Here is a 25107-nt window from a genome sequence, read left to right on the forward strand (position 1 = left end):
TTCTTCTATTCCTTACAGAAAACCAGAAACAAAGGAGACATGGTTTTCTGAGGGAAGAACGAGGAAATTCTCCTCGATTTGTGCTTACTATTTGCTCTGTCTCCTTCATGTCTTCCTAAACCACTGTTCATTGACTTTCCCACTAAAAACAAGAAAATAAAAGTGAGGGGAACCACTGTATGGAACAGAAACCCCATATTTCTGGCACATTTCAGAAGAAAGGAAAAAACCTCTTTAAAAATATAACAAACATTTAAAACATGATAGCTAGCTAAGTTAACTATTGCTATTTTTGGGGAAATTCCCAGCCTGACACCTTGAAAAATGTTGAAGTCAAAAAGCTTCCAAATACCTTTCAAAGTAATTTTTTTGGCACAGTGGAGGATTAAAAAAAGGAGGCAGGGCAAAGGAGCAAAAGAGAGTCCACCTCTGTGTTAGGGAGTCCACGACTACTGATCACAAGCCAAATGAAGCTGAAATCCTGGATGAGAAGGGAGCCGTTTGCCAGCACTAGTAGTGTCTCTGCTCTGTGATATGGCTGTTATGTGATGTGCTGCATTGCAGTGTGAAAAAAGTGTGAGAACAGACCTAATAAAGCAGATCTCTGGTAGAAGAGAGACATCAATAAGGAATAATCTCCGCCAAGGAGGAAGGGTTAGCACCATAGAAGGAATGACCACCTTAATGGCTTCAAAAAACTAACAGCCCTCCTCCCCAAACAAGCCCCGGGCTAAACCGTCACATATATTTAGCACCTTGCACTCATTTGGGGGCGTGGGAGGGGAGGCAGTTCTGCTGCCTTGAGAAATAAATAAACTCAAACCAACAAAACCCCAGGTCTGAAGAAGGTATATAGTTTTCCTATCAGCAAGTGAAAAAAAAGGTCTTTATATAAATTGGAGACTAACTCCAGGTTTGAGAAGACAAATTTTGCTTTATCACTCCATATTCTTAGTACCCTTCTAGGGAAACTGAAATGAAAAGTGTTTCTCATGATATCTGTGCTACCGATCCAGAAAATATGAGGCTCTGTGTGTGTGCGGGAATTAAGTTTATGCAAAGGCCAGGCTAGTTAAACAACCTCATTACGTCCAGCAGAAATAAAACAGCACGAGCAGGAATTTGTCACTTCGCAGCCACCGTCTTGGATTTCCTCCTGTGAAGCAAAATCCTGACTGTAGCTGTATCCAAAGCTTTTCTTGTCGCACATTAAAGATGAGGCAACATGGTCCTGGTTTCTGTTTTTTTGCCGTTGCAGGATGAAGCCTTGGCTTAATGAAAGGCTGGGTTTTACTATTTGGAGTAATTCTTTTTGAAGTCCTAATTTATACTCTTGTGCATACTGCCAGTTTTGTAAGATCTAGTGTGAGATTTTTCAAAAGGGCCAAAAAGATTCCTAGAGCTGTGAAGTCCCACTGATTGACTCAAGAGTTCCCCCAAAGCCTGGCTCTCTGTGGTCGCAGAGCATGTGCCCTACCTAAAGATGTGCTTTCCACAGGCACTGAGGGCATGCTGACCTGGTGGGGGGGCTGTGCTGCCGTGTGGGAGCAATGCTGCGGTGGACTGGGAGACAAGGCTTGTTAGTTAGGAGGCAGCATCCCACCGGAGACAGGTCTCATTAGTTGGGAGGCAGCATCCTACTCTCAGGACAAGTCAGTCTCTCCTCCTGGATCGACATTGTCATAGGGACGTACCGGCACGCACAGAACTAGTGCAAACATCTCTTTTCCAAGAGTGGTGCTTTAATGCACATATATTCTTGGGTGCTTTGGCAATTCTCCCCACTCCCTTGACTTTTGCCTTTCCCACTAACCACTGCCGTCTGCTGCTTGAGGTACTAATGGTGCTGGCTTAGGTCCTGAGCTTGGCCCACTTTGGAGGACTTGAAGGTTGCGAACAGTTCATATTTCCACATGGCTTAGGTTACCTGGGTGTAGGACATAGGCTCAGCAGCTCCTTTTAAGACTGAAAGCTTTTCAAGTTTCATGCTGAGAAGTGGGGATTTCCTTTTCAGAGAAGGAAATACAAGATGGTGGCATCTAAATGTGGTGAATGGAGCAAATAAAGGGAAAAAATGGTTTGAAGACATGGTAGGAGGAATTTCATCTAAATAGCAACTTCACAGTCTGTGTTGTAATAACTCTCAGATCCTGGAACCACTTCAGTCTGTGTTTTATAACGTACCTAAGACATGCCCTTATTGCACTGTAACACCTGCCATATTGAAAGTTATTTCTGACTTCTCATACGCTTTTTGGCAGCCATGGAGTTTGCTTTAGAAGTTACTGCATGTGCAAGTTCAGCAGCTTTTCTGCAGGATTTACTTACTGCACGTTAAGGGGTTAAGAAGGCATGCACTCAAGGGCAGGCCAGACTCTCCTCCCAGAATGGTGTAAATTAGGGAATACTCTCTTTCAAGAGTCATAGTACTTCCTTTGTCAAAGAGGTGGCTATTCTTCACCACCAAGAGACCAGTAGAATCAGAAGCATATGGGTTGTTATTTTCTTGGTATTGATCTGGTCCTGCACTCACACAAGTGAACAGGAATATTTCTTTTGTCTTCATAAGGAGTTAGATCAGGCTGTAAAAGCACACAAGACTTTGTTCTCCATAATATATTAAATTTTAATTCATGTATTTCCAAGACGTTTTACTCACACAATCCGTATCACCACTAAATTTATATCTGATTCTGCACTGATTCCTTAGGCTAGCTCTTAAATTAAAAGAAAGATGAATAGGTTTACTTTGCAGATAGTCTTTGTCTTTCTGCCATGCAATATACGCTTACCAAATTTGCAAAAAGTTTCTCATGCTTGTGGATATTTATTTTCAGATTATTTTCCATTTCTAGGAAAGAAAGATTGCACCTTTTATTAACTGTCCATGAGTACTGATTCATGGTATATTTCAGATGGAGTATTTATGTCAGACCTGTATTTCCCCCAAATAAGGGTCTTTGTTTCTCAGGCATATTGGCAACTTTGATCTAGTAGCCCTTACCCGACTCCTTGAGGTAGCCTTTATAGTTTCTTTCATGTTTCAGTATTGTGTCTGGTTCTTGAATGTATAAGAATATCAAAACCAAAAATCATCCATATTGGGCCAGACTGAAAGTCTATCTACTCGGCATCCAGTCTTTGAGCGTGGCCAAAATGAGATACCTGGAGTCAAGCGTGTCAGGTGAAGCCTATATGATCCCTCCCAGTAATACATCCCAGCTCCAACCACTTGATAATCAAGGGTTTCATAACCTTCGCAAGGTGGCTTCTGTGGACTCCATAAATTTCCAACAATGTCTTTCAAACCCTATGGATACACATAGCTTTTATCTTTAAAGCCAACGTATTCTTAACTGTTATGCTGTGATGAGACGTAATAGCATGGACCAGACACAGGAATATGTGGACCAGACACAGGAATGGCAGAAGTATCTCAGTAACCTACTTCCAATTTGGCTTGAAGGAAACAGCGATAGGAGAAGCAACAGTAATTTCCAAAACCCAAATCATATTTGGCATGTACTACCAAAAGTGCCCACAGATTATGTTTATACCCATCTTTTGGAAACTGAGCTCAGATGTTTAGCTCATTACATAAAGGCACTAAGGATTTATGGTCAGAAGTGTGAGGTGGATTCAGATTGCTGATAAAGTGAAGAGTTTCAAAGCTTTTTGCTGAAACTGGAGTTCTTTTTCTCTTATATCCCTTTACTTTTTTCTGTTTCAAAATGGCTCTAAATATTTTCCATTAAAAAAACATACATGCTGGGCAGCAAATCTGTAAATATCTGAACTTACATTGTCACAAGACTGATCTGTTACCAGATTGTTAAAGGAAAACAATTGCAAGCAGAAAAAAGTACAAATCTGCAGGGGACAGAAAAAAGTTATTTCAGAAAAGAAAAAAATTGAGTAGCTGCATGTACTATCACAGTTCAAGAGAGCATGGAAATTATTGAGCTGGTTAGTATCACATAGAAAGCAGTAAGGAACAGATAGCCAGAAATAAACCAAAATTTTTTGCATTGCCACTTATGGAAAAACACGGACAGATGAAAGGTATTGTGCTGCATCACCCCCAGGATGGATGAGGGTGCAAATGGAGAGAGAGAAGGGAAGTGGACCTCTAGGAATGCACCACTAGACAATCCCATGCTAATTTCCAACATTACCTGACTTTGCCCAGCTTAACGTTCAAGGCCAAAAATAACACTTTCAGCTTTACTCCCCAAACCATAAGCATCCAGTGCAGATTGTGAAGAGTTGGATTGTGGTCTTTTTTGTGACTGGGGCAAGATACTCATCAAGGTGACTGCAAAGGCCACAGCATCTGGATTGTTTTGTTTGTTTACCTATAGCCTGATGAAAGACCAAACTGTTATGCATTCATGAAAGGGGGCATTGCTATGGGTATTTATTTACTTTTTGACCTCTTTGGCATCTTTGGTGGGGTTAAGTTCAAGAATAAGACACCTTAACTTAGTAATTTACAATTAGGTGTCCTCATGGGGGGCAGTAAAGGGGCTCAGTTGCCTAAACTTAGGCACCTAATGGTATTTGAATTGCTCACAGGTAGCCCGTCAGCTTTCAGCTTCTGCTCAAGACAGTCACAGGTATCCCCGGGGTCCCGTGTCAGATCTGCCAGCCCCATGAGGGTGTCTTGGATACCACGGAGCACTCAAATGACACTAGACATCTACATTAGTCAACTGGACTGACCTCTCAGCGACAAGCTATGGATGAGATGAATCACTGCCAAGGCTTCTCCAACTGCACTAGGATCTCCACCGAGTACAGTGGGAGCTTTGACCCTCCTCTTGCTCACAGACACTGGCATGTAGATCCTTCCATGTAGGAGTTTTGATCTCAGATAGAAACCACTCCTCAGTGTGCTGAGTGCGCGTGTGAAGATAAATCTGTGCCCTTGATAACCTGTTAATTTAAAAACAGCTTTTGTCACTGCATCATCATAAAGTTTTACATGTAACACATGATTCTCAGCAGCTTGATGACTTCAGGAGACAAAGTTGTATTGCTGGAGCTATTCATTGATTAGATAAAGTCAGATCTCATTATTACCTTTCTTCATTAATGCCTTTTGGAAAAGGAGAGATATGTTCATTTTTTTGTGAGTTTGTCTTTATTGTACTCGGGGGAAATCAACATTATCAAACTGTAATTCTTAATGGACTGAACTTAGAATGAACTCCCTTTTTTGACAATTTTTTGATGTTTTATATTTGCTTTACTGCTCTGAATATAAGAAAGCTACACTGTTATTGTCTGGAGCCAGTTGTAATGGGCAATTTTTTTCTCCTCTAAAACTCTTAGTATAGGCCTAACACTGTACTTGCTCAAGTCAATGAAAAACTACCTCTCACTGAAATGGGAGCAGAATCATGCCGATAAATAGTCCTGAAATCCCACTGAAGATGGGTGGAGACCATACCATTTCCTAATACACTTTAATGCAAACATATGTTGGACTTTCAATTAATAACGATCACTGGAGACCAAGAGAAGGGTGGACAATTACAAAAAAATAGTTTCTTAGACATTTTGCTTGTGTTCACAGGTTTAATATACTGCTGGCAGCAAAGAGGCAGATGGGAGCCATTAGTTTGTACGGTTGTGAGATTTCTCCATATTTTTCTTCTCTCTTTCAGCCCTCACCATCCAGAGTTTCCAAGCATGGAGTACCATGTAGGAGTGGTACTCTCTGTCCAGCGCCCAAGATCACTGACATACTGAACACGTAAAGGTCACAAATTGTACAAGATCAATGCTTGTTTTTGCTATATCAAGAATACAAATCATTACTTTGTATTACAGTATCCATGATCTTGCTTGTCCATCTACCAGCTGAAGTAATAGAGTTCTGTATTGAATTGCATCTTCTGTTTGCTGAATTATCTTTTGCAAGCAATGTAATATGCTGTTTACAGGTTGCTTTTTTACGGTGGCGTTGTTTTGAGGCCAGCTGGCCCCCATGTGCATGGTCATTTACACAGGGAAAAATGAAAGCTGAAGAGATCTTTATCTTTGCAAGCACCACAATTTCTGAGTGGGTGGATTCCCTGTTGCGATCTTGCAAATTGATAGCCAGTGCTTTCGTGATAGCCAAGCTTCTCCAGTGGCATGATTTTTCAGGCAAGCTGGAGTCTAGTCACTTGTGCCTGGCTGAAGTGTAAAAAGGTAGGAGAAAGCATGTATCCTTGATCTTACTGACACCTGGTTCCTGCAGTGGGAAGAGTGTGCACCTTTTGGGTTTCCTTCTTACTGAGGGGTTAATCAGTCTTGAGGGAGACAGCTCTTCTTGTCCTTCCCTCCAGATGAGAAAAGGAGAAATGTCAATACTGTCTGGGTGATTTAGTGAAAACATAATACCCCAAATAATCAGCATGCAACTTTCATAGCATAAACTAAGTTCTCTATGAAAGTGGTGGAGGAATTTATATAACATGTTTTTTTCCACCCCCAAAAGCTAGAGTTTAATAATCTGCTCTTGACTATCCCCGTTTTCCACAGCTTTCTTGATGACAAGTTTACAGATGTGAGAGAATCTTTAGCACAGCCATGCTTTCCTTCCCTTGGGATGCTCAGCGTGGTTTGCCCAAAGCTTCAGTGTCAGCTGAGAAGCCAGTGTCATATATCACAGAATCATGAACTAGATGAGTTTGGAAGGGACCTCTGGAGGTCACCTTGTCCAACCTCCCTGGTCAAGCAGGGTCAGCCAGAGCAGAGTCTGGGGACCTCAGAACTGGAGCCAGCACTCCAGAAGTGTCTCACCAGAGCTAAGCAGAGAGGAAGGATCTCCTCCCTCGACCTGCTGGTAACGCTTCCACTCATGCAGCCCAGGAGGCTGTTGGCAGTTCTCGCTGCAAGGGTGCGTTGCTGGCTCATGGTCAAATATACATCATGGCTGCCTCGAGGGTAGGATCAAGAGGCACCATTCTGGTTTTGTCTTCATTGCTTTTGTAAATATTTTTTCAGTGTCCTAAAAAGGGATGAGGTAGGCAAAGAGGATAAAAACTGCATCAGAGGAGTAAGTGTGCAACCTCAGTTTACTCTGGGCTGTATCCTCTGTATCCCAGAGGATAGCTTTGAAGTTACTGAGTGCCAGTAAAGGCAGGCACTCGTTGCCAACTCTCCTCTCAATTGCCACTTGAGAAATAACTCCATTAAGGGACTAAAGCAGAACCAAAATTGTGCCTGACCATTTAAAAAGGAAATGAAAGTCATTAAAAAAATATAAACTCCCACAGCAGACGTGTGGTAAATAGACCAGTAAATAGATTAGGAAACACTGTAGGATGCATGACTTGGTGCAAATAGTAATCGGGTGCAATGTGTCCCAGACTGTGCAATTCTTCTTTCAGAGGTTTTGGTTATTATGTGAGATTTCACCAAACCAACTGCAGTTAGCAATACAGATCTCAACCTGAGTAGCCACCACCGACTGTCATTTATAAGACTGGAACAAGCTGGGATTTTTTAAATGAAACAATTTTTCACTAGGCAAATACTAAACATGTTTCATGGGAATGTATCAATTCAGATGAGAATGATTTCTCTGCTCCAAGGTAGAATTTGATTTGAAAATGGAAGAGAGATTAGAGGACCAAGCAAATAACAATTTGGTTGCTAAAGCTTTCCTATGGACTGTCAGATACACCTACCTCCCAAGCCCTCCAAAGTCCTCTGGCACCCAGAGGAATGCTTTAACAGCAATCATGGGGAAGCTGTCCCACTTCTGTAGATGAATGAAGGTTCATTAAGACAGAAAAGGTGAAACTGGATTGCTGACTCATTGACTAAAGCATTGTCTTGGATATAAAAGCAACTGGAAATGGAAGGATTTGAACTTCAGTTTCTCTTGTCCCAGCCCAACTAGTGGCTATTGGTCTTCTCCTTGAGCTCCGTTCTTGTCATGGACAAGATTTCAGGGATTTGGTGGCATTCTAATGCAGAATGAGATACTTTTGCTTTCCACCATCTTGAAAAAGTCTTCTGAGGTGAGAAAAACATCTCCTGCTCAGTTCTGTCTTGAAAAAGGTGAGAAAAACATCTCCTGCTCAGTTCTGATGAGCCCAAGCCCAATATTGTCAAGATCTTACTCCCCTGAAGTTAGACATAAGCCTCCCATTGACTCCACTAGGAGAGAGTAATTTCTTAGGAATCTACTGCTCTGTAGAAAAACTACATTCTTTTATTTTTTTCTAATTATATGGGATTCAGAAAAGCAGGCTGTTCTAGGGTGATGTGCCTTCCTGAAAAGGGATTCCACAAACTCATCAAGAAATGCAACTGGAGTGAAAGGGATACAAAGTTTAGATGTCAGGGAAAGGGTCCCGCTGCATTAAGGCTAAGTCAGGCTGTGCTGTCCTTCACTCCTTTCTAACCATGGTCTGTAGAACACAGCCTCAGCGGAGGTCTCCATCCTTTACCTTGCTACACCTTTTTTACAGGCTCCCTTGTAGCCTACTGTAGCCTTCACATACATGGGTATGAAATCTCTGAGCAGCACTAAAATGGTAAAAAAATAAATGGGAGAATATTAACCCATTCTCTGTGTATCTTATTTGGGCTGCCTCCTTACCACCTTTCCATTAAGTTGATTGCTTTTTGAATTTGAAAGGAAGAATCTGGATTAAAGAGCATGTTTCCATGTAAGTTATTTTATTTATTTATTTAAATTGACAGCTGCAGAGTTTGTACCGACAAAGTGAGCAACAGGAATGAACTGGAGAGTAAGGCCTATTGTGCAGCCCTATTGACAAGCTGTTGGGTTTAACTGACCTGAATTTTTTTGTACCATGACAATATACTGAGACCATGACAGGGGTGTCCATTTTCAGAAATAGTTATAAGAAGGAAGAGGAGATGAAGCCTTTTTCTCTCTAAGAACCTATGCAGAATGCAGTTTGTACTGCCTTTGGATTCTCATTCCTCTCTGGATCAATAAATTAAGTAACACATCAATACCAGATAGCAAATGAATCTCTGCAAAAGAAAGCTCCCCTCTGTGGGTTTCTCTCTTGGCATGAAAAGTGTTTGATCTGGTTGTGCTGTCATAAAAGATAAGAGCTACTTCACCATCTTTGTGGATTTTGATTTACTAACTAAAACTGGTGGGGTACCTGTTTCTCAGCCTTAATCTGAGATGGTATGTTTTTATTTGTTTATTCCTTTGTTAAAGGGTTTGCTTCTTGGTGAAGAATAACAAACTGAGAAGTAAATGGTTGGAGCATTTGTAGCGGCTGGTCTTTGAACAGGCACTGCGACGGCCAGTGCTATGCTGGCAGGCAAAAGGCAAACGAGGGCAGAACAATCACTCCTAAAAGCCTTCCTTGTGCTAATTGTTTGCCAGGGCCAGACTTTGTTAAATCAATACCGGATGCAGGATTTTGGAACGGGTTAATACTCCCCATGCCTCATCAAATGGACCCTGTGCATGGCCTCCAGAAAGAGCCGGGGAGCTCTGCCGGGTGCGTGTGGGGCTGCCTGCAGAGCGATGGGCAGCAGTGTCTCCTCCGTTAAACTACAGCACGGGATTTCTTACACTCAGCAAGGTAATTCCCCGCTGATTTATATTAGGAATACAGTTTGGGAAATATCTGGTGCGGGTTGGGGGTGCCTAGGCTTTTGTGCATATGCATGTGGTTTGCCTCCTAAAACACCTTCCTGCAGTATATCTGGAGCCGCGTTTTATTCCCGGCCCTTTGCTGGGAATAAATCCCCTGCGCTCCGGGGTTTCCTCGGGGTCGGTGCTGCCGCAAGAGGGAGCGCAGCTGCTGGGGAGGGCCAGGAGACACCTCCGGGCATGCAGACAGCCCGGCAGCCTCAGCAGAAGGCATCCTTTAAAAAACACCCAGCAGCGAAGGCAAATCGTTCAGCAGGGTTGTTAAAAAGTGAAGGTCTGCTTGAGAAGAGGATGAGGCAGGAATATGTTTCGGGTTTACAGTGGGAAAGGAATTTTTCCCCTATTTGCCGAGTCAAGGGAGAGGCAGAGGTAGGTTAAGCCCACAACCCCTTCTAGAAGGATAATTTTGCATGCTACATCTGCCAGGTAAACAGCATGTGCGTGTAACACGTGCAAGAGTGCTGGCGAGTTGCTTATAAATCAGATAATTAAAGACATAGCTGACTATAATGTCTTGAAGGAGGCTCAGCATTGGGCAGTGACTTTTATTTACAATTTAACAGTTAAAGATATTATACTGCATAAACCTTGAAATGGCTTGATTATAAAACGTGTTTTGGAAAGTCCGTGTGCCTTCCCCACAGAGTGCTAAACCTGGTGAAAAATGGGTAGCATCAATAAACACCAAACTTTGTACCAATAAATGTGTTCCCTTCATTACTCAAAGAGCCCAGAGCTATGGAGGTATAAAAGGCCCCATTCTCCCCTGCAGGGGAATAACACATGTAGGGTAGAGGAAACTCAGTGAATTTCAGCGTGCAGTTTCCTGCTCATTTCTCCATGGGAGGGGGATGGGTAAGGATTTAGGGCTTGCTTTCTCCACGGGACAAAAAAAATAGCTGCCTCCCTAATTTACAGATGCTGGGAAACCCAGAGAGTCAGGAACATCTTTTCTGGTTAACTATCCTACAGACTGCTTTTGCAGTCGTCATTAGGTACACCTCACAAGTGCATTTTTTTAAAAAGTCAGGCAAATAAGTTGCGTGTTCCAGTCCTGCCATTTGCATGAGAAGGGTGGGAGCTGTGTGTCCGTGCAGCGCTCCAGGCACCCTGACAGACCTTCACACCAGCACAGTGTTTGGCCACCAATTGCAGCCTTTGAGTTCCTGCAGTCCTAACGGGCAGTGGGACATCTGCTATTTAATTTAGAATAAATTAAAATTGTATTGTTGCCATGAAATTATGCAGGATGGTTATAATGCTCCCTATATGACATGTGCCTTTTGTGTATATATATATAAAAAAATATACAAAGAGAGGGCATGTGTAATTCCTCTTAAGTTCCTACAGAAACCCATTCATCTGATGCAGATGAGGTATAGTAGCATTTGTTGATTCATATTGCTACAGCAGCAGCTACCTTCATCAGCCCAGGAACTGAACGTGGGGACTGCCCCAGACCCAGCTCTGTGCACATGAAGGTGTCTGATGGGAGGCAGATGCTGGCCCTGTGGGGGACACAGAGAAGACTCTGACAATCTGGTCCACGGTTTTCTCTCCTGGTTGCAGGGGGGATCGGGTCTTTTCCACCCTCTCCTCCTTCCTCTTGCAAAACTGGATTCCAGCCAGACCAGGGTAAAATTGGGGTACACTGCAGTGGCTGAGTTCCCAAAATGTAATTTTTTTTGCTGCAAGATTTCTTCCTTCAGTTGGCTCAGATCTCAGTTTGAGCCTAAAGGACATCTTTCCCCAGACTTTGAATCAGATCGAGATGGGTCTATACATTGTCTGTGTATGCGTGTTGTAGGCTTTTAAGTATCTGCAAAGTTATTACAACCTTAGTCTTTTTAGAAGATTATTCCCTTTGTCTTAAGTGACTTTTTTTACCTGACCTGTAACTTGAATAAGGATTCTCCCATGCAGCTTTACCCTTGGTCTGGAAAAAACGGTTGAATTTGCTTTGGGTTTTTTTGAATAAGCTTTCCCTTTTTCACCTGACTTTCTCAAACATAAATCCCAAACAAAGTGTGTTGGCAGAAGTGCCCCCCACCATGCCTCTGTGCAACCTCTCTGCAAAAGCGAAGCAGGAGCCTCCCCAAACATGACAGTTGTTGCAGATGCATTGCCCCTGTGTGGCAGATGAGAGAATAAACAACATATGGGGAGACGCTAAGTGCTGCTCCAATGCGACAGCAATGAGCACAGGATAAGAGCCCCTGTAAAACAAAATAGACTTTTTGCCCTAATCTGTTTTAAAGTGCCATAAAATTACATTTATTTCAGGCACATTTCCTTAGCCCTTGTTTTCATTATGTTGTTCTCAAGGATTTAAGCTGGTGTATCTGAGCACAGACCCCATGCAGTTCCTCAGATAATCAGAAAGATGCTTATCCTGAAAATTCACTTGAGCTGCTGAATTTCCCAAATCAGCTTTTCCTTTTCCATACCAGGGGTTGCTTTCCCTGTACCGCAGTGGCAGCATGCGGCTCCTAGCCATAGCTCATGTTTACCCCCAAAATATGCTGGGAGCCGCTCTGCAGACCCCCGCGCTGCCTGTGCCCTGAGTCCCCTGCCCAGGCCAGGAGGCTGCTCAGTCCAGGGCACGCCGTGGTGGCTGTTTTATCTGGGCAGGAGAGACCCTCTCCAGTAAACACTTCAGCACACGTGTGTTACCTTCAGGAAAGGTGCTTTTGTTGCTAAATATCTGACGATGTTTTAAGAACTTATTATTTTGGACTCTTAACCAGCTCTGGTAGTGAAAGCACGAGTTGGTAGTGGGAATATTTATTTGTTATTTGCCCACTGCTGTAGACAGCTGTAACAGTTACAATAACTTTGATCTTTTGTTTTCCCCACTTGGAGAAGTCCTCATTACCAAAACATCACCTCTGACCTTCTTTTATATTTTCAGCGTGTGTTTTATTAACTCCTTTTTCATATGGGACATGTGGTGTCTGCCACTTGGTACAAAGGAGACAAAGTTTGCACTTCTGATGCAAAGAGCAGCAGTGAGGAAGCTGGCTCCTTGCCAACATTTTATGAAAAAAAAAAATTATGGGGAGGGGTGAATTAAATCTGTGCGTATATAGTCAGACTTTCTTTGGGCTCACTGCTGGGACAAGCCTATTGCCCTTAATGGGATTCAGCTAGAGCGCATCCTTATCCCACCCCATGCATGTGCTTTACGCAGAGATGATAAATTTCAATCAGTTGCCTGAGGAATTTATTTTCACAGCACCTCTTTACTTCCCAGGCTAAGAAACAAGGCGTCCAGCCTTTCCCTGCCAGTAACACTGGAGGTTTTGCACTTACTATACATTTGGTGAAACAGTATGCGACAGTGAAAATTTACTAGATGTTGCAGAAAGAAGCAAGGAAAAGTTAAAGCACAGCCTAGAAAAATAAAATGAGTACTGTTTGCATGTACTTTTATTGATTTCTGACAGCCACGTTATTTTCAGGGACAACAGAAGGGAAAAGAATTTCAGTCTTTGAATGGATGAGTGATATACTACCCCCCCTTTTTAACTAGTCTTATATATATTTTTTTTTTTTGTGCTGGTGTGTGCATGTGCAGAAGGGTGTCTACCTAATTGGCCTCAAGAGGGGATTAAACTAAATAAAATCACGGTCCACAGGGGGCCTCTAAATATGGCTTTTTAATTTGAAAATTTTTGTGGGTTCCAGTGTAATTCAAGCTTTTCAAGCTTTATTAGTGCACAGTCGTTCGTGCAGCTTGCAAAGCTCCCATCTCAGCGAGTTTGATATGCCCGCCCCTGCTCAAGCAGAAGACAGAGCGCTCTCTTCAGCTGCAAAACACACTCTGTGACATAACAAAAGCCCTACTGTAAATAAAACACATGTTAATAACAGTGACAGGAGGCGGCAGAAACCGGCAACGCACATCCAGGCAACGCCGCCACTTGAAAGTGATACTAAACGGAGGTAATGACAGTTAGCAAGCATATCTCTGCTCTGCCTGCAACAGAGGCGCTGGGAGCAGATAGGAGTAAATACCAGCAATTTTACATGTTCGCTTGTAATAAAAGTCAAAATATGCAGCTTGGTGTAACTAATTGCTGTGGAAGGAGAACGAACCAATAGTGCTCGTTGCTGTGAAACTGTTAATGGAGAACTTATGGAGAGAAAGTCCAAGTTCTCTCGTCCAAATTGGAATGTGAAAGAAATCTGTTGGAAGGTGATGACAGAAATGAAGTAAAACAGTTGTTTCCTGATCCATGTGCCAGATGTGTCACATACTGTGATAAATAAGATCTGCATCTTACACTCCAGAAATTGGGGAATATTACAAGCGTTTGTTATAGTGAGGTACAAAAAAATGTACTTGAAATGCTTTGTTTCTCCTGGCACCAAGCAGTGAGAAGTTATTGCACAATGCCTGGAGCTGCTAATTCTTTTGTTTAGGTTCAATCCAACACAGCCTATTAAAAGCTTAAATTCAATTTTATTGTTAAGGTATTTATTAACTGATTATGAAAAGACATTAAAGGGCTCATAATTAAACTACTAAATTGTTCCTTACCTTGACGAATCCCCCATTTTCCAAGACTGACTTCCATAGTATAAAATATCAGGGTTTTAATTTAGAGAAGAATGCTGCTCACAGGCAAACCCCAGCTTTTGCTTCAGCTCTTGAGTCGATCCCAGGCTGCCTTGCTGCTGTTCATAAGCCCAGAATATCATGGCAGAAAGCCTAATGCATTGGTGGCATTTCTTGGGAAGACTGCTCTGCAGGTTTGTGGCATGTTGTCACACATCTGTAGAAATAGCTGGGTGTTGATGTTGGATAACTCAGTCTTATTACTCAGGAAAAAAGCCTCATTGACTTTTGGCCCATATGCTTTTGAAAATGCGTATTGTGAACAGCTTGCTAGCCCTGCCGAGACTGAAGGCACATGCTTCCAGGCAAAGCAGATTCCCAGAGTAAGATGCAGTTCCTGAAGATTTGCCATCTAAATACTCCCCCAAATTCAAAGCCTGGAAAGACAGTGGGAGCTGAGTGACTGGATCTCCCACACCAGGTCAGTGTGGGGCCTCAAAGAGTCTGACGACCATCCAAGCCAGTGATTTTATACAGGCAACTGCATCGTGTCTTCATCCAGATGACTGATGTTTGGGTGGGGTGGGATGGCTGCAGGAGGCAGCCAAGGGGGATTGAGTCTTTTTGTGTTTTCCCTTTGGAAACTGCTCTGTTCATCAGAAGGGTCGTGCGTTCAGCACCTGCACCAAGGTTAACAGGGAGACTGGGTTGTCTACCCAGAAGTCTTGACAGCTCTCAACTGGCTCTGGCTGTCCACGTCCTCACAGAGCTCACCTGCAGGGCTGTAAAACTCCATGGCCTTTCACACTGACATCATCAGGAGGCTTTTACTGTCAGAACGGGCAGAAAGTACACGTCTGATTACCACAGATAGAGATGAAAGCTAGAAACCCCTGATAAGCATGATTTGGGTGAACCTCTGCAGTCTCAGGAGCCTGATAGTGAACAGCAATTCCCTGAATATGTGAGCTGTCTTTAAAAAACAAAACCAATCTCATGGTTGCTATGCCTATGATGACCCAGGGAAGAGGTAGGACCCTTTACTGTGGTGCTGTGTCCAGCAGTTCAAGAAGGCTTCCCAGCCTGGCTGGGGCATTAGGCCACCGTTGTGTTCACTCTGCATGCTGGCTCAGAGCTGGGGTGGGTGTCCCACGTGGCACTGTACTTGCTGTGGAGACATTCTGGTCGGGATTCATCTCACCTGACCCTAAGCACCTAATGTAGGCTGAGGTGAACTGCACCCTCCAAGTGCCTCTGCCTCTCCTTTGACAATAAAGGGATAATGCCTCGCTGTATGTAGATGAAGCCCACCCTGGTTACCACTCATATTTTCCAGGGTTACTTCAGAGAGATTGGCTTGAGATGCATTTCAAAAACCGAGATTTACAAAAATGATGCAGGTGTCGGTATCCTGTCTCAGCGTGTAAGACCTGTAGGTGAGTCCCAGCTGGGAATGTTTCCTAAATCATGTTCTCTCCTGCTGCCCAATTTCCCCACACAGGATAGTTTTTAACCTTTGCTGTGTAAGTTAGTCTGTCCCACCCTGAAGATGTGACATCATCTATGGTCCTCATCAATATCCCACTAGCCTTTACTCAGATTTCAGAGGAAAAGACCTCTGTATTAGTTTTAAAATTCTTGGGAACAACTTTGTTCTTAGGCTATGTCTTCACTGCTGGAAGAGTGTTTGCTTACCCCATGGTAAGATATCTTGCTCTAAAACCCCAATTCAGAGCAGCACAGGTAGCTTTTACTTTGAGATAGGTCTTTCACTCCTCCTGGGATTTGCCTTCATTAGTCATATGGAAGTAAAAGCTCTCTTGCCCTCCCCTCCATTGATGCTTCCCAGTGAGATACTGAATTTAGCAACCTCATTGGAAAAAACACCCTTTTTTTGGCAGAGAAACTGCAGCTATAAGTGTTTATGGGAAATAAAGATATCTGATTAGTTTTTTCTTACACACTAAGCTGCATACCCTCTGGTAACCTTATTATTTGTTATACTGTTGGAGGCTGTGGAAGAATGGAAAGACTGCAGTTTCTCAGCGGCACAGCTAGAGCTGGCCCCCCTTCCAAAATACAGAGGTGCTGTTGCTGTTCAAAGATATTTTATTGAAGAAAGTGATACTGCTTTCAACAAAACCAGGCACACCCTTACAGTAAGGGCTAGTTAGAAGCCTCAGCAAAATGTTATTGTCATCCAGAGCCATGTTTACCCTTAAGGGACACATTAGAAAAAACAATGGACAATGGGCCATACTGACAGCTTATGGGAGGAAATAAATGAAAGAAGTAAAGCTTACTATGCTTTTGTGAAGCTGACATGAAGACAGCTGACAAAGGTCTGTACGTTAAGGCTTTGCAAATGGCAAAAATATTGATTGTCCTGGCTTGTCACAGAAAGTGAAAACACCCATCGTGCATGCCGAGTATATGAAAAAAACCCCAGGAGATACTTACTGCAGCAAATAGCCAGCGATGAATGTGGTGAATAACACGTGATGCACATCTCCTAAGCCAGTGAGTGGATCACCCTGAGGCAGGGAATATTTTTATGTTGCCTTTTTATACAGTGTGGGATTCATTTCTCCTAAATGGAGACTCCAGAACCTAAGACCTAAAGAAGAATCCAGCCTAGCCACTCTCCTAACCTCACAGGCAGCTAAATTCATTAGATGCTTCCCTCTGTAGGCTGAAGGATCCTGGAGCAATGAATGTTAGTGGCCAGAAGTACCTGTTCTGGGAAGGGGATGCCCATCTGCCCCCACACATCCTCCCAGAAGTCTGCTGTGACCCAGAGTTTGTTGGAGTGGAGCCTCGGCTCCACCTGGGGTCTTGGCAAAGCCCAAGCATGGAGGTGCGGTGGGGATGAGGGGAGCAGGCTGAGGACTCCATCTGCTCCCTGGGACAGGGACCAAAACCTGAAACTAGAACTCACTCAAGTCAGGCATCCAAAGGACTGGGTGTTACCAGTGTTAACTGGATCCCTCCCAGTGTTACCAGTGACACTGGAATTCCAGTCAGGTTTACCGAGAGTCTGTGCAACAAGGGTCACTGGCAACAACTTGGGATTATTTACACCAGTGTAGTTCTCAAAGTTTATGCTGTGGATTTCTTGGTCTAGCACAGATAAGTATTGCCAAAAAAAAGTACATTTCTAACTCTGGTTAGATAATCCAAGTTTGCTATTTCAATATGGATTCACCATGAAAACAAGATGACTTGGGCTTTAGGCAGTGCCTGTATCTCAACTCCAGGTTTATACAGGAGCCTGGAGCAGCTCACTCAGGTTGCTGTGTCTTTTGGGCTGTTTTCACCTAAGTCAGATAAATTGGAGCGGCAAACTTTAGAGCCTGGAAAGCTCTTAAGATCTCCCCAGAGATCTGTCCTTCACACAGAGCTGCACATGGCTCAGTTGCCAAACCGTCAGGGCAGCGCCTGCGGCTGCGAGAGGTGCCCAATGTGGCATGGGGGTGGAGGCGGGACTCCTGCCAGCCCAAGGAGGACCTGGGGCAGCTTTCCCTTGTAACCCCTGTCGAGGCTTGTGAATTCATATTTCACAGTTTGTACTGCTCTTTGCACTTAGAAAATAAAAGCTTGTCCAGTCTTTGCAAATACAGCACCGAATACGGTTTGGGTGACCCCTCGGTGAGAGGTGGGCAGCACGTGGTGCATGAAAAGCGCAGTGTCTCAAGTGCAAACCTGGCCCTGCCATCAGCCCAACTGAAGAAATGTGTGCTGGCAGTTCCCGTCTGTAGGTGTTACTGACTGACAGATAGCGATGGAGGCAGAAAAATGTCAAAGTGTTAGAAAAGTCAATATTATTAAGACCTTGCTCCCCTCGCTTCCCTGTTCCGAGTAGTTTCTTGAGTATGACCAATTACATTCTTTTTTTATGACCAGTCACAAATGCAGTTTTTATTAGCTGGTTTGCTCAATGATTCAAATGTATAGACTTTATTTCACTCTCATTTGAGTTGGAGGAAAGCATACAAGGATTTTTGCTGGCTTAAATTAGTGGAACTGCCCCTTTGGCTGAATGACAGGGCCCTCGCGTTGCAGAGCAGAGCTCCAGCCCCGTCTCTGACTTTTGCCTGTAAATTAGTTTGTGAAGTGGTGTTTATTGCTACATTGGGAGGTTAAGACAGCCTAATTGTATGTTTGTACAGGAGAAAACATCACGCCAGAGCCTTAAGCAATTATTCTTTCCATGTCCTTTCACTGTTTAATCTTGACACTGTTCAGAGGGGAAAGGAGACAATTTGTCTTCACCCTACAGCCAATTAGCAGTAAAAGTGCAGAATGGCTAACGCAATATCCACTGAAGTGCCATCGTCCATTCATCAAGATAAGATCCTGAAATAGTATGCATCTAGAACCCCTCTCTGGGAATTGTTCTGAGCCCATGCCTGACTGCAGCCAAGGATATCTCCGTGATTGATAACCCAGCACGTGGTTCCAACGTGTGACAGTGCTCGGCACCTCTCCTCCCACTTTTCCTCTCCAGTGGCCATCTTCTTTTTATGGAAGAGTTATTCTCCAGAGGATCAGTCTTTTTAACAGGCCATTACTCACGGAAATGTTTTGTCTTTTCTAAACAGCTAGGGTGAATCATGGGGAATTACCTTTCTTTCCCAAGGAGGGCATGCCAAATATAAGCCAGACGAGTAGTGTCTTCTCTGAGTTGGCTAAAAGGTATGGCACAGCAAAGGTAGTCCTTTGATATAAGAGCCACTGTGTTAGAAAGAAGAAATCTCTCTTTCGGACCATATCTCATTTATGGAAGCGGCAAATCTCTTAAAACCATCCAGGCCTTGTGCCCCGCATTTACATGCAATAAGCCTACAGAGCCACAGTCAGACCCAGGGTAAATGACTGACAACAGTGGAGCTCTGGTCATGTACACACAATCTGTATTTGGTTCTGGATGTCCAGGATTCGGCTTCCTTGAAAGTGTCTGCAGGCAGGTTCTCTCAATGTTTTTCTTGTCCTCAAAATACTTCTCTTGAAAGTGCTATATAAAAACCAGCAGGATCTATCTTCCTTGGGCCAGTGCAACAAGACCCCAACTATTTTTTACTGGATGCGTAAATATATGCAGTAAGAACAAGCTCATGCTCAAATTTTGCTTTCAACTGGCAGGGCAGAAGTTTTCTGGGCTCCTCCCTAAGAGTGATCTAGTCCTATCTGTTTTAAGAGGTTAAATTCAGCCCCTGACTGTTGGTACAGGCAATTGCATTGCATCAGGAATGGGCATGACCCCTAATTGCTATAATCAATAATACAGGAGGATACCTACCCAGATTAAATCATTAAATCCTTAGTGTGCTGCTTCATCATTCCAACCCATTTTGGTGGAGTAAACGAAGCTTTGCCTCAAAGATGCTGACATTTGATGTAGGAAAACTAGACATTTTCAAAGAGGCTTTATTTGCTGGATGGAATAAAAGGGAGGCGCCAAGAACATTTTAATCAAATGCTCATTACTGAGAGGATCCAAGAAAAAAACACTGGCTGCCCTATTCCCTTCCAAGCCAACAGACCATTTTGAAGGCTTCAGCATCTATCTAGCTATATATACATACACAAGATGTTCTTACACTTCCAACAAAGAATAAGGTGGAGGAGGACTAGTGATTAGCAAGAAGGGAACAAGACTGCACATGAGACTGGTCTGGGAAATAGGTTAGACTATTCCAAAGCTTCAATTTCGACCTTTCTTCAGGAAAAAAAAAAAAAGTGCTTTATGTAAAAACCCTCAGATCTTTAGCTGCTCAGAGAAACTGTCTTTTGCCAAGTAACACAGTCACTTACATTCCATATGTCTCTGCCAGAGGGTATGTCCCAGGCCTGATGGGCTAGTAAAACAGGGAGTGTAAATCTGGATAGGGTGCTCATGCCAAGCTTAGAGATGTGAGAGGACAGGAGACAGACTTTAAAAGCTTCTCTGCCTTAAAACGCCCCTAGGAAGGTGGTCGAGGGTGCTGCAGTGTATGTGGACTTTCTGCTTTCCAGGTACCCCAGGGACAGAAGGAATGATGTCACAATGATGTCATGCTCGTCCTGAGCTTTCCTAATGTTAATCACAGCAGCATCTGCTGCAAGGAAGCATTTCTGGGAGAAAGGTGTCAAAAACATGACACTTTCCAACCGTAGCTGGAGTGGGGAGTTTCAAGCAGCAGAGCGCTGATGCCGTGTCCCCTGGGGCCTGAACCACTTCTCTTCTAGGTGTCTGACTGTCAAATGTGCTGCGGCGCATGATTTTCCTCTCTTTCATTTACTTTATTGAGGATGGCATTGGTTACAGCTGTTTAAAAAATATCTGAGCAGGTTGTTATGGGACAAGACAGAAGAGGTTCTTGCTGCACAAACGCAGAACTCAGATGGTTTTCTTTGCAAGGGTGGAGATCATTAGTGGTTTTTCTTCCCGGGCTGTTTTTGGGGAGGGGAAGCATCTTTGGTGTGAGAGAGCTAGCAGAATGGGCAGTCGGGCATTTTGGAGCGTTGACTGCAGCTCTGGCATTGATTCCCACTGAAACTTAGCTAAAAATTTCAAATTGGAGTCTCTGAAAGGTCGATAATAATAAGTAATAGGGCTGGCTGGAAAACAAGAATTCTGTTTTGTGAAAAATGTTGTGGTTTCAAAATTTGTTTTCATTCCAGTGCAGAAAGAATATGAGATCTTTCTTCCCTTTTTTCTTTTTCAAGGGAGAGCAGAAAAAATAAAAAATAGGCAGATTTTAAAAAGCCTTAATATTCTAGTAGGTTAGGGCAATGGTTCAGATGAGGAACTTGACCTGATATCTCCCCATCCAAGGTCAGATGGGGGATTTTGGCTATCCAAAGTTGGTTTTCCCACACAGTAATTCCATCCCAGAGATTAAAAATTTTCTTGACAACTTTTTCATTGAAACATTTGTGTTTCTTTAAAAAGTTTTAATGCTATGACTTTATTTTTTTTATTTAGAAAGGGAGTTTGGACATTTCTTGATAATTTCTAATAACCACATGTATATATAGTTTTATTACTTATAGTAAATGCCAGGTGCAGAGACAGTCCTTCATCTCATAGACGCTATCCAACTGCTTGCTGAAATTGAGGGAGATACAGAACGGCAAAACAATATTTGGCCGTTTCCATATAAGGTTGTTTAAAATTCTGATTGTGTGTTTTGTTCTGCAGCTTCAGGCAGACATGTTAGAAATAGAGGTCTTAGCATCTCTGACTTCACCTCTGCCACCTCTGAAATGTTCATAATAATACTAGGATCTTTTCCCAGCTGGCAGGGATGTTGAAAAGTTTAATTAATACCTGCACAGCTCTTTGAATATGACAGTCTTAAGTGCGGTTTTCAATTATCTCACCTTGAATACCTTGTATGGACAAGACAGAGGTGTAATCAAAGATACAGACATGGTGCAATGTATCAGCAATAGCACTCCAGACTATCTAAACTGAACCAGCCCAATGAAGGTCCGGTCGACAGGCCAGCTAATGGCTGTTCTCAATTTTGGCCATGGCACAACAACATGAGATCATTTATAAATAATAAATTTTTGTTTACCCAAATGTTTTATGTGAAAGCTTTGGAGGGTTCTCCTAGGTAAAGTGAGCCAATATGAAGTACAATGGGGATGAGGTGCAGCTGTAGCTACTACTTTGCTTGTTATAGCTAATATCCAGTGCTTAAGTGGTGCTACAGCAGATGAGATTGCAATTGCAGGGAATTCACACAAGAAACAGACTTCTCTGCAGAGCACTGCAGACATTATACCTACAGGTGCAGCCTGTGAACTTGTAAAGTCTTTTCAAAATTCAGCTGGGGCTTTTGCAAAGCAAAATACAATTTCTGTAAGCAAAATAGGTTTAGCACCTATTCTTGCATAGCTGCAAGTCTCCTTAGCTACCACTGAAACCAATTAAATTTAAAAATACAATATTGGACTCTTGGTATATAATAGTTCTGCGCTGACTAGTTCTCAGATCGCCATCTTTTAGCCAAACAGAAAAAAAATACTCAGGCAGGCCTGTCAATTCCCTTTGTAGCCTTTCCTTATCTGCTTGCATCAAGCCATGGCGACTCTTTTTCAGCTGAGCTTGCTGGAGTGTGATCTTAGGGGCTCTGTGGAGGAATACAGAGAGCCTCAGGGAACTGGGGATTGACTGTTTTCCCCTCTGCGTTGGTGACATCTCTGGCAAGTCCAATAACATTCAGCAGCAGCAGCAACAGTAAGAACAAACTGTGAGATGCCACCTTGTATTTTCATAATATAGCAGAGACTCTAGTGAGTTAATCCTCGTAAAACAGCCTCCGAAGTGGCTGAAATGGGTTGAAGTGGGAAGCTGGGGTTAAAACAGTCAAACCTGGGTGTCTATAGTAAGGCAGCTAAATATGAGCAACTATTTTTTTTCCCCTTGAAAGGCAGAGTGCTTTGGCTGAACTGCTTCGCTTGTTGATGTCCAGGTCCAGAACGGGTTTGCAGGACACAGGATTTACCTTTTGATCTTTCTTGAGGAGGCCCAATGTCTGCTTCCTTTAACGTGAGCATTTCCCCAGCTGCTTGGGGACGGGAATTGTTTCAGCCATTTGTTTAGACCTGAGCACAGAAACATACGTCTCTCCTTTCCCTGGCTAAGAAAGCAACCATGGGTAAAATTCAGCGAAAATCCGTCAGTTTAATAACAGTTTTTAGGCTGTAAATGTGATTATTTTATAACATAAAAGATTCTGGGAAAAAAGTCCATGTCTATCTTCTACATTTGGAAAGCCCTTGACATTTTATGGGTATTACAGGAAATAAAGACAGGAACAGGAGTAGCTGGTCCATGATGCAGGACACACAATTATGCTGTCAAATAAGGGAATTACAGAGAAAAATACCTTGGCCACAAGCAATAATTTTTATACTAATACTGTGCTGTACTGAATTCATCCTATTTAGCAGCTGAAGCTGGTCTAGCTGGCATTTAGACCAGTTAGGCATTTAAACCAGTTGGGTTTGAGTGCACATCATAACTGCAACTTTTATACCATCGTTGGCCCATAAATCTAACAAGCAGATTATTTGAACTGTTTGTGCTGCAAGAAATAAGCCAATGAGCTATGCAAGCTCACTACGTTTAAGGCAACAAACCCTCAGATAGCTATTTTAAGGCCTGGAAATCCATACTCTTGGTTTCGATGGATCTGTGTTGCCATATGGAAGCTGAGCGTACCTGGGAGAACGGGAGGGAGCTACAGGGGATGGGTGGCCTCAGGCAAAGAGCTCTCACAAACTTCCTGTGACATTTTTTCTGCTGAAAATGCCTTGTGACATTTTTTCTCAGAAACATGGTCAGCAATGTCAGACAAATAAACATACGTATTCATGTGATAGTAGAGCTATGCCTTGGGCCGTATCTTAAAGGTTTGAAAAAAAGCTCAGAGATAAGCAACAGAATCAATGGCGATCCTTTTCATAAACACAGGAAAGTAACTGAAAGTTCCCTGCAGGGGTAGGGATCTACTACGGGAGGACACTTACCCCAGTAACAAAAGATTTGGCTGCTGCCACAGATCCATTTTCCCAAGAATAAAAATAACACAAGGGAAGAGTTTGTGGAACCAGCTCCTGAGACATAAGGTTTTTGGAATTTGGAATCAAAAATTGATTCTTTTGGCCCATGTTTGGTGAAAACAGTGGAAAGACTAGATTTATTTGAAAGAGAAATTAAAAAAACATGAGCAGTAATAAAAAATAGTACTGACATGACAGTAGGACAATTTATAATTGGAGGTCAAGTATCCTATTAGTTTGGGGCTATTTCTCTTTAAATAGAAGACCAGTCACAAAGGATTCCTGAGAGATGATATAATCTGAAACTATATTGGAAAAAAGTTTACTTCTCTCTTAAATTACCAGGGCCTTTTGTATCCTAGTAAAATACTTTATTACTTGATCTGGCTCTAGAGAAACAGTGATTCCATAACAAACCTTTCCCAGGACTTTAATTATTTCCTTTATTATATCCCGAAAAAGGACCAGGTCACTTCTGAAGGCCACAGAAAGAGTATAATATATTTTTTTCCTGGGCAAACAAACAAAAACCAAAGGAATGTTTCTTCATATCGCAATCCTAAATTGAAGTTAGGTTGCTAAGTACTGAGAGTGCAATAGTTCTGTTCCCAGAAACACGTCTCTGAATATATTTCAAAGAATTATCTGATGGTCTTCCAGTGAATCCCTTAAAAACCAGCCCTGCCCCAACACAACTGTGAACCTTCTTTGTCACTACAAGCATAAGGAAGGTTTTCAAATGAAAGCCCATGTGGCTTGTGAATCATTTAGGTGCTTCTATAAAGGCCCTGATGTTTGATGTTTCAGTGACGGACCCAGCTGTGCATGACAGGGTATGTTCATGCTTTCAACAGCTATAAATTTCTGACAGTGCTTGATCAGTTCCCCATATGACGGCCCATTACGGATATTGTCCCTCTGAAATTTGCCTGCTGAGGTGGGCACTCAACACAGAGTAGCCCGTGAAAACTAGAAAGGTGTGCAAAAGTGTTTGTCACCCTGCAGGACAAACAGGCAACACAGGGTCCTCCTGTCTGTAATTCTACTGAGAATTTCTTGTAACAGAAAACTATAGCTTAATTCACAGTTAAATTGCTAATTTTTCCTTCCTTTCCTTCCTCCTTCCTTCCTTCCTTCCTTCCTTCCTTCCTTCCTTCCTTCCTTCCTTCCTTCCTTCCTTCCTTCCTTCCTTCCTTCCTTCCTTCCTTCCTTCCTTCCTTCCTTCCTTCCTTCCTTCCTTCCTTCCTTCCTTCCTTCCTTCCTTCCTTCCTTCCTTCCTTCCTTCCTTCCTTCCTTCCTTCCTTCCTTCCTTCCTTCCTTCCTTCCTTCCTTCCTTCCCTCC

Source organism: Aptenodytes forsteri, unplaced genomic scaffold (genome assembly GCF_000699145.1).
Source record: "Aptenodytes forsteri isolate BGI_AS27 unplaced genomic scaffold, ASM69914v1 Scaffold245, whole genome shotgun sequence".
NCBI classification, from domain to species: domain Eukaryota; kingdom Metazoa; phylum Chordata; class Aves; order Sphenisciformes; family Spheniscidae; genus Aptenodytes; species Aptenodytes forsteri.